This window comes from Leptinotarsa decemlineata, unplaced genomic scaffold (genome assembly GCF_025532065.1).
Source record: "Leptinotarsa decemlineata unplaced genomic scaffold, Ldec_3_MD MMD2_tig00000035_RagTag_RagTag, whole genome shotgun sequence".
Taxonomy (NCBI): Eukaryota; Metazoa; Arthropoda; class Insecta; order Coleoptera; family Chrysomelidae; genus Leptinotarsa; species Leptinotarsa decemlineata.
Genome location: NW_027412540.1, coordinates 4,509,179 through 4,524,331, shown reverse-complemented (window position 1 = coordinate 4,524,331; position 15,153 = coordinate 4,509,179). Strand labels below are relative to the sequence as shown.

Sequence of the window (15,153 nt, the reverse complement as noted above, 5' to 3'; positions counted from 1 at the left end):
AGGAGTCATTTTCTTAATGATCTATGTTATGAGTTTATATTAGATCTGTTTTTAATTTGAACCAAAATACTTTCACTACATAAAATCATTCGGTTAAAACCAAGGATCAAAAAGTTTTCAGATAAGAAAATCTTATCTTGAATACTTCCGTATTTGTTTACACTTATCAACTGAACGTATCATCAACGAAAATAATTACCATAGGTCAGTGAAGCAAATTTCTTACAAATGAACCCACATGCACTTGCGATTTCATTTTCGAGATAAAGCTCTGACACTGAATGCGGCAAAGGAAAACGAAATAATGAATTGAAAACAGCAGTTGGTACAATGGTGATATTTTTTATGATGAATTAACATAAGAACTCTAGAGAAAAAATTGCTGACGTGACCATAACTATCGTGCCTCGACCACATAAATAATGCGGCCAGTCAGTCTATTCCAGTCCCCGCACAATAAATTTGAACGATAAACGAAAGAACAATATACCTGCGTTTTTATTTGAAAATTTCACGATTTCGAATGGTTATAAATGACCACTTATTATTCCACCTATCATAATATGGAAAATGCGGTCAATTACTATTGTTTGCGCGATTGTGAGATTATACTATTTGCCGATGGTCTAATTTTATCGGTACAATCATGATATGAATGCACATGAAAAATAAAAAAAGATGTATGACACTATCACGCAATTCTATTCTGAGTTTCAAAGAATCAAAAATAGACATATAACGAGTTCTATTTTGGAGCAAGTTCAATACTATTGCACAGAATTCTTTAATATATCTCATAGGATATCAATAGTTTGAATAAGAGGAGAACAACGTATAAAATACTGTGTTACTGAATATGAAGCTCACAGACAGACAAAACAATAATTTTCACTTTGAAATAAATGGGATGGGACAAATCAAAAAAAATATTTCAACAACGTAGTGTCTTAGCTTTGTTCCAGGGTTTACTATAACTGAAAATAAAACATAACGCTCAGAATTAAGTATTGAAACAAATTTTTACTGAGGAATTGAATGTATAATTAATTTAACTCGAAAAATGATATAATATTGAAATAATGAGTTTTCAAACCACTAGGTTGAACATTCATATTGTTCGGTTATTTTGAGTTACCATTCATTTTGTCTACCATTAGATACATTTCTATTTTCCGAACTCTCACGAAATTTTTCTGGCATTTGGTTCTTTCAAAAATATATACATAACTCATATTCACTGATGTACACCGTAGAAGTATTTTTTTTAAATTTATTTCTGTATTCAGCCACATTACAAAATAAAAATCTATTTGTGGTAGGACCTGGACATAGCATAGTACAATGAAATAAAATAAAATATACATTCAAACCGAGACTACAATTTGAAATTTACATTTTACATATATACAGTGTCACCATTAAAGTGCCCACCATAGAGGAAACTTTTTTTTCGAAAAGTTTCAATGAAGTTCAACTTCGGCACTTGTTTGTGCTTCAAATTTAACTCAAAATGATGCGGCCAACTGCGACCCACTGAAGTTCAGTGTTTGTCAAATTCAACTTTTTTTGAAAAAAATTGAAAAAGTGCATTTCTAGATCGAATTTAACAAAAAGTTACTTGAAAAAGTTGTGCCTACGGCAATTTTATATCCATGTGCCAAATTTTATGCAACTAGGATGAAGTTAACGTTTTGACAGATATCCCCTTTTTAAAAGGGTAAACATGTATAGATTATTTTGTGTTTTTTTTGTATGTTTTTGAATGTTTAACCTTCTCCGTCAGTTTATATGTTCAATTCATTGTTTTTAACTCATTTTCACTGCCCTGAAGGAGCTTCCCATTAGAAGCGAAAGCTTTTGGCAAAGTAGAGCAGTTTTTGATTTTTTGACTGAGAGACCCCGTTAATAATCTATTTTGCTATATATATATATATATATATATATATATATATATATATATATAATAATAATAATAATCTTTATTCATCCTTTAAGATTATACACATGATATGGGACAAGTCATAAAATGTATATAGACAGACATATATAAGTACACATATATATATATATATATATATATATATATATATATATATATATATATATATATATATATACATATACATACTCTATATAAATATATAAAACGACGGGTAGTCTTGACTGACTAGTTAAGGAGAAATATGGAGTGAATAGTGGAGAGATACCTCTGAATTCATTATTTTTCAGCTCACTACCATATTTTCAGTTTTTAACACCTAAACTCCTGAACTTTTTCAAGAGTGAACATATTAAATTTTCCCAATGCATCGTTACCACTACTAATAGTCTATTTTCCAAAATTCAAACCCCTTTGACAATTTCAGAAAAGTTAAATGTAGTGTATGGAATTCCTTGTCATAAATGTGACAAGATATATATCAGACAAACATCTAGAATTTTATCTGGACGCTTAACGTCACACAGAAGGGATTGTAACACAAACAAAGCCACCTGTGCTCTTGCAGAGCATGTCATCAGCACTAAACACACAATGAAGTTGAATTTTTGTGTACTGAAAGCAACTTACAAAAACGGTTGTTTGAAGAATTGTTCTTTATTAAAAAGAATACCAACAACATGAACAAAAAGACTGATCTCAACAACCTCAGCAATATTTAAAATTACATTTTAAAATTGGAGCTAATTCCTCCAGGTTCTCCAAGGAACAGATATTTTTGTGTTTGGGCGCAGTGCTGAGTCTGTCAAAAAACCATTTACTTCAGTAGGGAGTGTACTGTACCCACTGTACCCAGAGTCAAACAGATACTTTTGATTTTGTTTGGGTCAGCCATGGGGTGATCCCGTAGTTTTCTCTGTCAAATTATCAAACTTAAAATGTCTTTTCAGAATGTCAATATCAAAATTCAAATATTTCCTTTTTTCTCTCACTCTCTTTGGTTGCTACCACGCCACCGAGTGTGCTAAGCATGGGCCAGTGAAATAATTTCAAATGTTTAAATATTATAAGTTTTTGTACTTTTTCTCTGTAATTTTAAATTGAATGTGTGACACTTTTCTACATGATGAAAAGTATTAAATTTGTTTTTCTCATTGACACGTCTGACTTTTCACTATAACCTCAAGTTAGTAACTACATTTTTCACCTGTTTTACAATTTTGTTGCAACGTTTGAAATTTCTTGTTGTCTTGATAAAAGGAAATAAATATTCTCGAAAGTATTCTTTCGTACTAGTGTGTTCTTAACAAATAGAAATAATTATTAGTTTGCCTATACTGAGATGCATGGTCTGACCAGAAGTGGTAAGAATATTAGGTGGTACCGTTCCAACCCTTTATTTATTAGAGGTGACATTAGCCATTGGCTCCAAATGATTTACATCAAAAAGAGTCTAATAGTAAAACGTAGATGGTAGGAAAGTTGTGTTAAGTAAATGTTGAGTTTTTTATTCTCATCTCAGAAAGTGTACGAAAATGTCTTTCTTGTAAAATGCAGATTCTTCACGAGCTCCACGAGGATGATTATGATAGAAGAAAAGAGTTTTGTGAAATCATGTCTTATCGAGGCAATAACATCTCTAATCTTCTGTCGCTATTGGAGTAACGAAAACTCACATACTTTTCATGAAGGACATACACAACACCCACAAAAAATTATTGTTTGGGCTGGTATTCTTGGAAATGCGATAATTGGTTCACTCTTTCTAGAAGAAAATTTGACTGGTAAGTTGACCTTGAAATGATTGAAGAGACTATGAAGAGACTCACGAGCTTGAAACTCAAATGGATGCATAAGTTAAGGAACTTTTGCAGGAGGATCTGTTACATTTTCAGCAGAATGGTGCTGCATTTTCTTTCCGTCTCACAGTGGTTGGATAAGAGATAGATTTCCAGATAGATGAATTTGCAGAAGGGGAGCAATTGAAAGACCTCCGAGATTACCGAATTTAACACCCTTAGATTTCTTCCTTTGGGTGCATCTTGAATCCGTTGTTTACAAAACACAATATTCTGATATTAAAGAACTTAAAAGACAAATTGCATCAGCATGGCAGTCATTTCCTAGTGAAGTTTTCCATAATGTTTGATGAAACTTAGAAAACAGACTTTATTACTGTTTAGAGCAAAATGGACGAAATTTTGAACAGTTTATAATATGAGCGTAAGTTTGAAATGTCTTCTCGCAAATTGAATTTCATTTTCTAAAAGGACGATAACCAACAAATAAAAAATCCAACGCGTAATACATTTCTTTCTTGAGGTATATGATGAAATTGGCCGATACTTGATGAAAATCCATAACTAATGTATTCAAAACACACTATTGTGAGATTTACACTAAACGATTTTACACACACAATGGCTTCTTCAAGCGTGTCTCCCAATAAAGTGTTTTTTTTTGTCATTCAATGGTTGGAACGGTGCCACCTACTCTTCTTACCATTTTCATTGGGAGGAGTCAATAGTGTTTCGTTTTTCTCCGTGGGTCAACCAATAATTGACTACAATGAACAATTCACAAACTTAACTTCACTTCACGTTCAATATAACAAACACTTCAACTGAAGCTTCAACTATTACGCAAATATCTATCGCCTTATCATACCGCTCCGCGTACCGCACCTTAACTTCCAGTTGACTGTCTCGATAGGCGAGTGGATAACGCTCATATTTGGCAATAGAGGACGCTGGAAAATTTCTCAGGATTTCATCAAAGCCGGTAAAATTATTCTTGCTACATCTAGAACGGTAGCATACATCGAACATTCGCGCGCTCTCAGCTTCTACATATTGATTTCAATTTAGGAGCCACCGATAGACAGCTGTTTCAGCCTACTGGGCATCGTCAGTACCGGGCAGGCGGTCCTCGATTGAAGACAAAATGAGAAAAACCAAGAAAGTACTTGATAAAAATAGCTGCGTAAACGCAAGCGAAACATAAGTGGAACCACCTATTGGTGTGACACCCAAGTCAACTTGCCAAGTTTTTTAGATACGATGCCCAATAGGCTGAAACAGCTGTCTACCGGTGGCTCTTAAATTGAAATCAATATGGGAATGATCAAGAAGTACTTATCTATTCATTTTTTGATTTTCATGGAATTATTTTCCAGCAGCTTGACTGCATTAACCTTTCTAGATTTCATATCATATCTAGAAACATATGGATTCGTTTTCCGATGGCATTTCAGGTTAGCTTTCCAAATTTCTGCTAGGTGGCACTTATCTATTTTTTGATTCTCATGGAATTATTTTCCAGCAGCTTGACTGCATTAACCTTTCTAGATTTCATATCATTTCTATAAACATGTGGATTCGTTTTCCGATGGCATTTCAGGTTAGCTTTCCAAATTTCTGCTACCACAGTTGTCGGTTGATTGGTCAAACCACCAACACTAATATAAAAACTTGGCAAGTTGACTTGGGTGTCACACCAATAGGTGGTTCCACTGTCTACCTGTTGCTCTCAAATTGAAATCAATATGGGAATGATCAAGAAGTACTTATCTATTTATTGATATATATTTTTTTTGAATTTGAATTTGAATGTTGTTTATTGATAGTAAATGAACATACTAAAGTAATACACGTTAAAAACAATAAACATTACAATGAACCAACAGAAGTTGTTGAGAGCTTCAACAACATGTACGTGGTAACACAACACATATTTACATCTTTTACAATAATTAATTTAGTACACTAAACACAATATTCTATCACATAGGTTGTATAAATGTATATAAAAACAATAATGAAAATTAAGAGATTTGTATAAAAAAAACAAGAAGAATAAAAGGTAAAATTTGAATTGTAGAAACAAGACAGCATCATTCAATTATGGTTTGCCAGTATTTTCTTGACAATCACTCAGCGATGTGTAGCTATATTTATGATTATTATCATTATCATTATTGTATTTCAATCAACTCACGAATCTCTCTCCTGGATCTACTTCTGATATGAGCTATGAGGCTCCTTTTGAATTTTCTTATATTATTTTCACTTCTGACATATTCCGGTAGGTTGTTATAAAATTTCACTCCCAGGTATGAATAACTCCTTTGTCCGATATTTCTTCTCATAGTAGGTGCAACACATCTATCCTTATTTCTTATTTCATAAGTATGAATGATACGTTGTAATTTGAATCTGTTTGCGTATTGCCATATGTTGACCTGCATATAAAACAGCTGTCGAATGTCAAGAAGATATGTTTCAGAAAATACTAATTCTGTGGGGTACATTCGATGTTTGTTCAACAGGATTCTTAGAAATTTATTTTGGGACACTTGTAACGTATTACAATATGTTTTTGAAACACCGCCCCAACCTATGATCCCATATTTCAAATGTGATTCCACAAGACTCTGATACACTATGATTTTTTCTCTTGAATTCAAATATTCTACTATTTTCTTATATCTGTACAGTATGCATCTCAGTTTTTGTATCAGATAGTCAATGTGGATATTCCATTTAAAACAACAATCCAACATAATTCCTAAATATTTTATTTTATTTGTGGGTCGTATAACAAATGAATTTTGTATGGTAATGTTGTAGTTTGGGAGGGAAGTTTCAAAATTGCTAAATGGTAGATAAAATGTTTTTTTGAAATTGATTGATAAAAGCCTATTATCTAACCAAGATTTTATTTTTGTGAAATCATTTTCAATTTTCAATTTCAAGTCATACCAGTTCGTGTCTTTATATATTACAACCGTATCATCGGCAAAACTGGTTATTTGGCCATCTTTTTCAAGTAGAAATAGATTATTTAAATAAATAGTGAATAGCAAAGGACCCAACACCGTTCCCTGAGGCACACCACATGTTATTTTTTGTGTTTTGCTCAATTTATTTTTAATTTTAACTTGCTGTTTTCGATTTTCTAGATAACTTTTGAATAAACAATGTGCTGTACCTCTAATTCCCATATCTTCTAGTACTTCTAAAAGTATTGAATGATCAACGGTGTCGAATGCCTTCGCCAAGTCTAGAAAAATACCTATTACTGGTTCTCCTTTATCTAGGCTATTGTAAATAGTGTTTGTTAAGGAGTGTATCGCATCTTGAGTAGATTTATGTTCCCTAAATCCGAATTGAGAGTTAGAGAGTAATTTATTTTTTTCAAGGAATGTATTGACTCTGACCTTTATTACTTTTTCTAGAACTTTACCTAGAGTTGATATCAAGGATATCGGTCTGTAGTTCGCTACAGTATGTTTATCTCCAGTCTTGAAAACAGGTGTAACAATGCTATTTTTGAAGGCGGTTGGAAAATGTCCTGTTTCTAGTACACTATTTATTATCGCTGTTAGAGGGTAACTTATATAATGGACTATTTTTTTCAGCGTTTCAGAAGTTATCCCATCAAATCCGGGGGCTTTATTAGCTTTCAATTCCTGACCTATAATATTTTTCATTTCTGTTTCAGTTGCTGGATACAGAAATATCGATTGACAACTCACTGTTCGTTGTTCTGCATAGGTACGTGGTTTATTTATCCTATCAGCTAGTTGTTTACCTACATTAATGAAGTAGTTATTGAATATATTCGCCATATGTTCTCCATCACTGATTAATTCATTATCGTCTTTTATATTACATATTTTGTCTCCTTCATTTCTAGCAACAACCTCATTAACTAACTTCCACAGTTTTTTTGACGAATCTCTTTCTTTCTGAACTTTCTTATTATAATAATCTCGTTGAGCACTTTTTATCAATGTTTTCGTTTCTCTTTTACAGTTTACATATGCAATCCTTAATATTTCATTATTAGGGTTTTTTCTGGTTTCCACATACAGATTATTTTTCTTATTTACCTGTTTCACCAGTGAGGAAGTGATCCATTTTTTTCTTTTTCTCTCGTTATGTTTTATTCTTACATACATTGTTGACTTTGTTATTACCTCCTGTATCAAAGTGATTAATTTATTAGTTTTAGTTTCGATGTCATCTTCCAAAAGTACGTCATTCCACTTAGTGTTTTCAACATTTTCAATGAGTTTTTTGTTATCGATATATTTGATAAAGTTTCTATCATGATGGTTTCCCATTGGTTTTTTAAAAGTATTCAGAACGATCTGTAACACAGTGGTGTAGTGGTCAGTTATAGATGTAGATATTGTAATAGGTAGTATCGTATCATTGATATTATATTTTGTGTGTATAAATATATGGTCCAGACAAGTACAAGAGTTATTTTGCACTCTGGTGGGGGTATTAATCATTGACTGATAACCATATTCACTCAAGGTATCCAGATAGCTTTTAGCTTCTTTTGATTCTTCTAATATGTCTATGTTGATATCGCCTAGGAACACTTTATAATCACATGTCTCCTTATTATTTGCTAATATGTCGTTTAATTCTTCAATAAATGTATCTAATTCACTGGCAGGAGATCTATAAAATGAATTGATTAAAATTACTTTATTTTCACAGTTAACTTTGAGGCTAAGGAGGTTACTTTTATTCAGTTGTATAAGTTGATGAGCGACATATTGTTCTGATCTAATAAATACTACTACTCCATCGTTTTGGTTGTAATTGCCATAATTATACAATGTTTTATACCCAGCAATATTATAAACACTTATATCAGCTATTTGTCTTGTTTCTGTCAAAACTATACAGTCGATGCTATGAACACTATGAATTCATTCAAATTGCAACCAAGGCTACGTATATTGGTATTCACAATTTTAAAATTAGCAGTTGAATTATTTATTTTTAATACTTGTTTTGCCTCTTCGGTTGTATCCAAATCAAACGTTTCATATTTTTCAACAGTAAAATCATTAATGTATGGATCCATTTCATTGAATATTAATTCAGGAGCTTATTTTGAAATTAGTTAATATATTTATAACAGGAATAATAATACTAGAATCTTAAACTAAGATATTATATGTAAGATTAGTCTTTCTACACTATTTATTTTTCGAAGTTGAATTGTTTCTGGTAGGACGTCCTGATATTTTGGATAGATTCTTGGTCTGTGCGAGTAATCGAGAGGTGTTGGAGTCACTATTTTTTATTGTGGGTGTTAGGGGTTTTATGTCAACATCCGTTTGATCCTTAGCTTTTCTCTTCTCTCCAACTGTCTCCGCGTTTCCAAAATTTCTGGCTTTTCTACGTTTTCTGCGTTATGTTTTCTGTGATCTAATATATGATTAGAAGTTGGGGTGGGTGGTGCGCTATTTGCTTTAGGTAGCAGCTCAAACTCGAATTCTTTATGGCCGCTCTCTAGTTCATCTGGACTGTATGGGGTACCATTTACATATAATTTGTAATTTCTTATATACGCCTGATAATTATTACTCCTAGCATTTTTCAGATGTTTAACCAATATTTTATTTGCGGCTTGATCCTCAGGTCCTAGGTCATGTGATATAGAAATACCAGTACCTCGTAGTTTTTTTAGATTTTGGAAAATTTTTTGTTTTTTCAGATACGAGATGAACTCAAGAATGATCGTACCTTTCTTTCCGATGAAATGAATATTGTTAATATCTCCTTCTGAAAAGTTGTAATTGAAGATTTCATTCAGTTTCCCAATAGTGACTTCGAGTATATTATCCCTTTTTGCGTTTAATCCATAAATGACAATATTATTTCTTTTGTTAAATCGTTCTATTCTAACAATTTTATTTTCCAACTTATTGCATTTCTCTTCTAGTTTCTTGGTTTTGTCGTTTAGGCTATCTCTTATATTTTGTATTTCAGTTTTTAGCTCTATCGTTTTATTATTTATTATATCTTCTAGTTTCCTGAGTAAATCGTTGTTTGAAATTTCATTCATATTTCTCTACTATTTTCTCGTACTAATAATTCTTATTCTAGTAAATCGCTGGGTAAATTTCATTCATATTCTCTCCTATTTTCCCGTACTAATGATTCTTATCTTAGTTCGGTTTTGCAGGTATTAAGCTACGTTTTTTCGATATCCCTTGTTAAAAATGCACTCACTATTTTTCGACTTAGTCTCAGGTACATGTAGATCCAAATTTCAATGTAGATTATTACTTTCATACATCAATAATCACTAAATGTTCGGGAGCTCACACAAACAGTTTATTTACTTTCCGATTTTTTTGACAATATATATATATATATATATATATATATATATATATATATATATATATATATATATATATATATACAGATAGAGATTTTATCGAGTGTGTATGATACAAATCAAGAATGAAATAATTCGTGGACACAACACCCAAAAAAAAGGGGGGCAAACCGTGGACACGTGTTTCTGGCTATTGGCTTCTGTTGTTGACTCCGTGCGTATGTGTTGTTTCCTGCTTTCGGCAAATAAGTGTTGCCCATCTTTACACTTGGCTGCACCGCGCTGATGAGGCCAATAGCCAGAAACACGTGTCCGCGGTTTGCCCCTTTTTTTTGGGTATTATGTCCACGAATTATATATATATATATATATATATATATATATATATATATATATATATATATATATATATATATATATATATATATATATAAGGATTTGAAGCTTTATAACTCCTATTTAATTATATGCGAGCGCTTTCGACAGCTGGTTGTGCTGTCATTATCTATGTATATATGATATATTGAAACAGAAGTTGATATTGGACATACCACTCAAGAAAGTTGCAAACCATAGACACGTGTTTGGGGCTCTTGGCCCATTATCAGTATGGTGCAGCCAAGTGTAAGGATGGGCAACACTTGGTTACCAAGAGATAGAAATACAAATGCACGGAGCCACCAGCAGGAGCCAACAGCTAAGGACTAACGAGGTCTTACCTTTCAAAGTGTGATCCCTTACACGGTATACACCTCCATACACCAAACAGGCACCCACGCCTCCATTATGATTTGTTATTACTAAGAAGTGTAATTCGTGCCAAACACAAATTTTAACAAATTTTTGTATAAAAACCCGGAGAGAGGAAAGAAAATTGTTGTTTTGAAAATATATATTTTTCAATGCAATTTGGTAGGAGGTGGGATCGTACGTACATAATATTTTGGTGGTTATTGTGCTGAGTTTTGTGTAAAGAGGTTGTGTAAATCAGTTTAACTGGAAAGTGAATTTATTGCGTTATATGAAAATGAGGTAAGCATAGCATTTTACTCATTACCCTTGTAATTATTTTTATTTTTCATTTAAAAACGAAATACAAGGACTAACTTGATTCTCCGACTAGCACAGGAAGCGGGACCTAGTAGTAATGATAGAAGTGACATAGAGCATGGTACGTTCTATAATTTTATATGCTTAAAAAATTATTGCAATCTTATTAGTAAGCGGTTAACTACCGCATTTACCGGCGAAAAGTTAATTATCACCGGTAGGGGATTCACCCACATCAGAATATATTCAGTATGAAAAGGTACAAAGTATACAGAGTGTTTCATAAACATTGTTTTATTATTCGAATACACGATATCATTAAAAAAAAAAGAGATATGCCGGATGGATATTTTGTAATTGGAATTTCAAAAGGTTTAAACCTGTTCACCAAACTATTTTCAGTCAGTCGAATATCTATAAGAATACAGTATTATGAAAAATATTTTTCATGGAACTGACTATATTTTCTACACTCTTTCCCATGAAATCAACAGATATATTCATTTAATACAGTGCGATAAATAGTCCTCTCCCCTCTAAGCTTTTGAACGAGAGTAAATATGGAGGTCGAATGAAAGTTACGTTAAAAAGGCATCATTTTTCAGAACTTTTTGATGAAAACAACAGTGTGACGCTATATAACGCTGCTTTATTTTAGAAAATCAAATTAGTCATTTCCAAGTTTCAAGCAGTTTGATATATTTTTTTTTATTTCCAAACAAACGATAAACATCATAATTTCACTGAACAATTTGTTCAAAACTCACTTCAGTTCATTAGAATGAATGTATGAGCGATATCTTACTATTATTTTGCTCATCAAAAATAACTTAAGGGTGGTGGGGCTATTTATGACCTCACTGTGTGTATTTTTTTCAAATAATGCAAATATGCAAAATAATTGTAATTAATTTGGATTAACATTTTTGAAAAGAATATAGTGATTTCGTAAATATTTCATAATTCCACTGATGAAGGAGGCTTCCTATATTCTGGGTATGAAAAATAAAAAAGGGCAAGATTTAATTTCATTATATAGAAGTTAAGTAAGTATATTCAAAATAATTTTGTAAATGAAACATTATGGTTTTTGGTAAATGCACATAAAAGCTCATTTTTTTGAAAATCTCACACTGGTTGAACAACATGGAATGCATATTTTTAACCACATAAATAATTAGTAGATAAGAGTTTATTAGGTATAACTGAATATTACGTATGTAGTAACCGAAAGTTGAAAGTAATAAGTATTACTTGTGTAGATAATGGATACGAAAGCAGTCAACCTCCATCACTGGATGTTTCGTTTGATTTGGATTACTCACTTGAGGATCCACCTTATTTTTCTTCAGATATGTCTGATCAGAATTCTGAGTTAAGTTCTGATAACGCTGAAGTTAATTCGATGCCCCATGACAAAGGTAATGATTTGTTTTAATTATAATTTTTTTTGGGAAAGAAAGTTTTTGGCTTTCTACTACTCCATCTTGATACAAAAAAAAATTGTATGAATCTTCCAAAGAAAGAAAGGAAGTAATCAATTTCAAAATACGTAACTCTATACATGGATGTGTAGATCATGTAACGAAGTTACTTCTGTAACAGCTACTTTCATATAAACATTGAATTACACGAAAGAAAAATAATTTCGAAACAAATACTTTTATATGAACACTGATTTATACAGAAGACACTTTTCTCTACTCAGTTTGTATTCCAAACATTCGTTATGGAACAAAATCAAATATCATTCACAGAAGTGACTGGTTTCTGCATTTGGTAATAATCTATTTATCTATTTTTCTGTTCATAACGTAGTTGGTAATTTTTAATATAATGCAAATAAAATTTTTGTAGGAATCAAAAATTTATACCGACTTTTCCAAAATAAACAAAATAGTTGATGTTGGTTAGTATAATTGTTCAATGACAAAATCAATAAACTGTAGCTGGGGCGTTTTGTAGGAACCACAAATTTATTCCGAACCTGAAACTGACAAGATTAGTGATGTTGGTTTGGAATCACACGTTTAAAGGTAAGACCTCGTTAATCCTTAGCTCGTACAAGTTTCTACTTCTGAGGGTTGTCGTTCGTAGAGGTGCGACAGCTGGTTAACGTAAAAACAGATTTTAAACAGATTTTTTTTTTAAAGCTGGTGATACTTTGGCAAGTATGATTGCTCAGTAACAAAATCAATTATTTCGAATTGATTTGTTGGAACTCTTGAATTATATTAACTATTCATAACTTCCAGTATCCATTTATTTTAAATTCAATTTAGAAGAAGATTTTGTAGGAACCACAATTTTGTACCGACTCTTATGAAATTGACAAAACAAGTGACGTTGGTTTGGAAAAACGTTCCGATAATTCAGTGAGTGTAACTGATTAGTCATAATGAATTGAATCAGGTTAAATTGTTGAAATTCTCAAATTGGAATCTAATGAAGAGGATAATTGTGGAAATGTGAAATTATTTGCACCTCAAGGCAATTTAAAATTTTTAAAAACCTCCGATTAATACCTACTAATTATGTTTTCATGATCTGATTATATATATTTGTCATTTTTCGATACTGCACTGTACCTGAATCTTAGAAAATGACCAAACACATCTCCAGGTGCATCTCTAGTAACTTGGCATACTACTACCTACATAGTTGGGAAAAACCCCAATTTGGCGCCGACATAATTTTTCTAAGCTCATACTTATGTTCTTGAATTACTTGTAATTCTGTTTTGTCAATGACTGCGATAGTTTTTCTAATGATTTTTTCAATTACGCTTTTAGTAACTTGTTACCTTTATGCGTTAGGTAAGACAGGTAAGACTCTGTTATTCCATTACATTGCTCGCACAATTTTCGACTTCCGAGAGTTATCGTTCATAGGGGAGCGATAGTTGGTTAACAGTAAAACACATTTTGACACACAGATAAGGCAAGATATGATATCCAGGACCCGGATGTCACGCAGGTAGCTATAGCTGCCTACGTGGTCATGTTAGATGTAGCCTGGGAATTCTAGGTCTTCTAACTGGAACCACAAATGTGCGGTTGGCTCCTGTTGTTGACTATATATATATATAAAACTCGAAGTAATAAAAAACTTTCCACAATCAATTTGATTGATTTTATTTCCATTGAATAGCTCATTCTATCCAATAACTACGATTTTTACTTCACTTTTGCTGAGTTGACATTTCAAATCCAAATTAAACTTGGGAACAAACAGTCAAATTGAAAAAAATTAACAAAATCAAATCAAAATGTAGGTTTCAGAAAACATATTGGTTTCAAAGCGCTTTGAAAAATTGGGAGTTTAACAATGATGATAAAATCTGTAAAAAGCTCTCAAATGCATGCAGGAAGTTAATTAATTTCTACTGTGTATATTGCACTCGAGCCAGGCAAATAAAAAAAATTCGCGCAAATACAATGCATCGCACGTCCATTCTTGATAATTCGATTACGGCCACGTTGTCAATAAACATTTTCATCACAGGAACGATGTTCAGGCATTTAATGTTGGCGGAAAAATCGCGTTCTCTCTATTCATCTCGACATTAACAGTTATTGAAAATTATTTATAGCGCCAAACATCCACAAAATATAATGTTAGCAAATTGAATAAAACGGCCGGCAATAAATTCGATCGATCGTAAAACGGGAATTCCTGAAATAAAAATACTCTTGTGAAATATGTAGCCGATAGGCCACAGTCGGATGTTGGATCGCGTTGTTATGGCAGAATGTTGCCAAACAGTGGAATTACTGGGTCAGTTCACCTACAGAGTGCAAATTTTATATTATTCTACCAGAGAACATCACTGTTGTATATTATATTTTGTATATTTGTAAAATATAATCTTTCAGAATAATTCACAGTTAGTATTTTCATTTAGCAAAAATAGCTTATTTGCTTGTTAAAACATTGAGATAGGCATGTCTGTCCTATGAATTGTGGTGTAATGCTTGCAATATAGTATGTAACCGTGTTCATTCAAAAGT

The 15,153-nt window shown here is 32.1% G+C and overlaps 1 protein-coding gene across 1 annotated transcript in view; it reads right to left on the bottom strand.

Moving 5' to 3' along the window:
* The window catches only part of LOC111506190 (limbic system-associated membrane protein), a 1,118,878-nt gene that overhangs the window by 726,966 nt on the left and 376,759 nt on the right, over nucleotides 1–15,153 (bottom strand). The gene's annotated exons all lie outside the window — the stretch shown is intronic.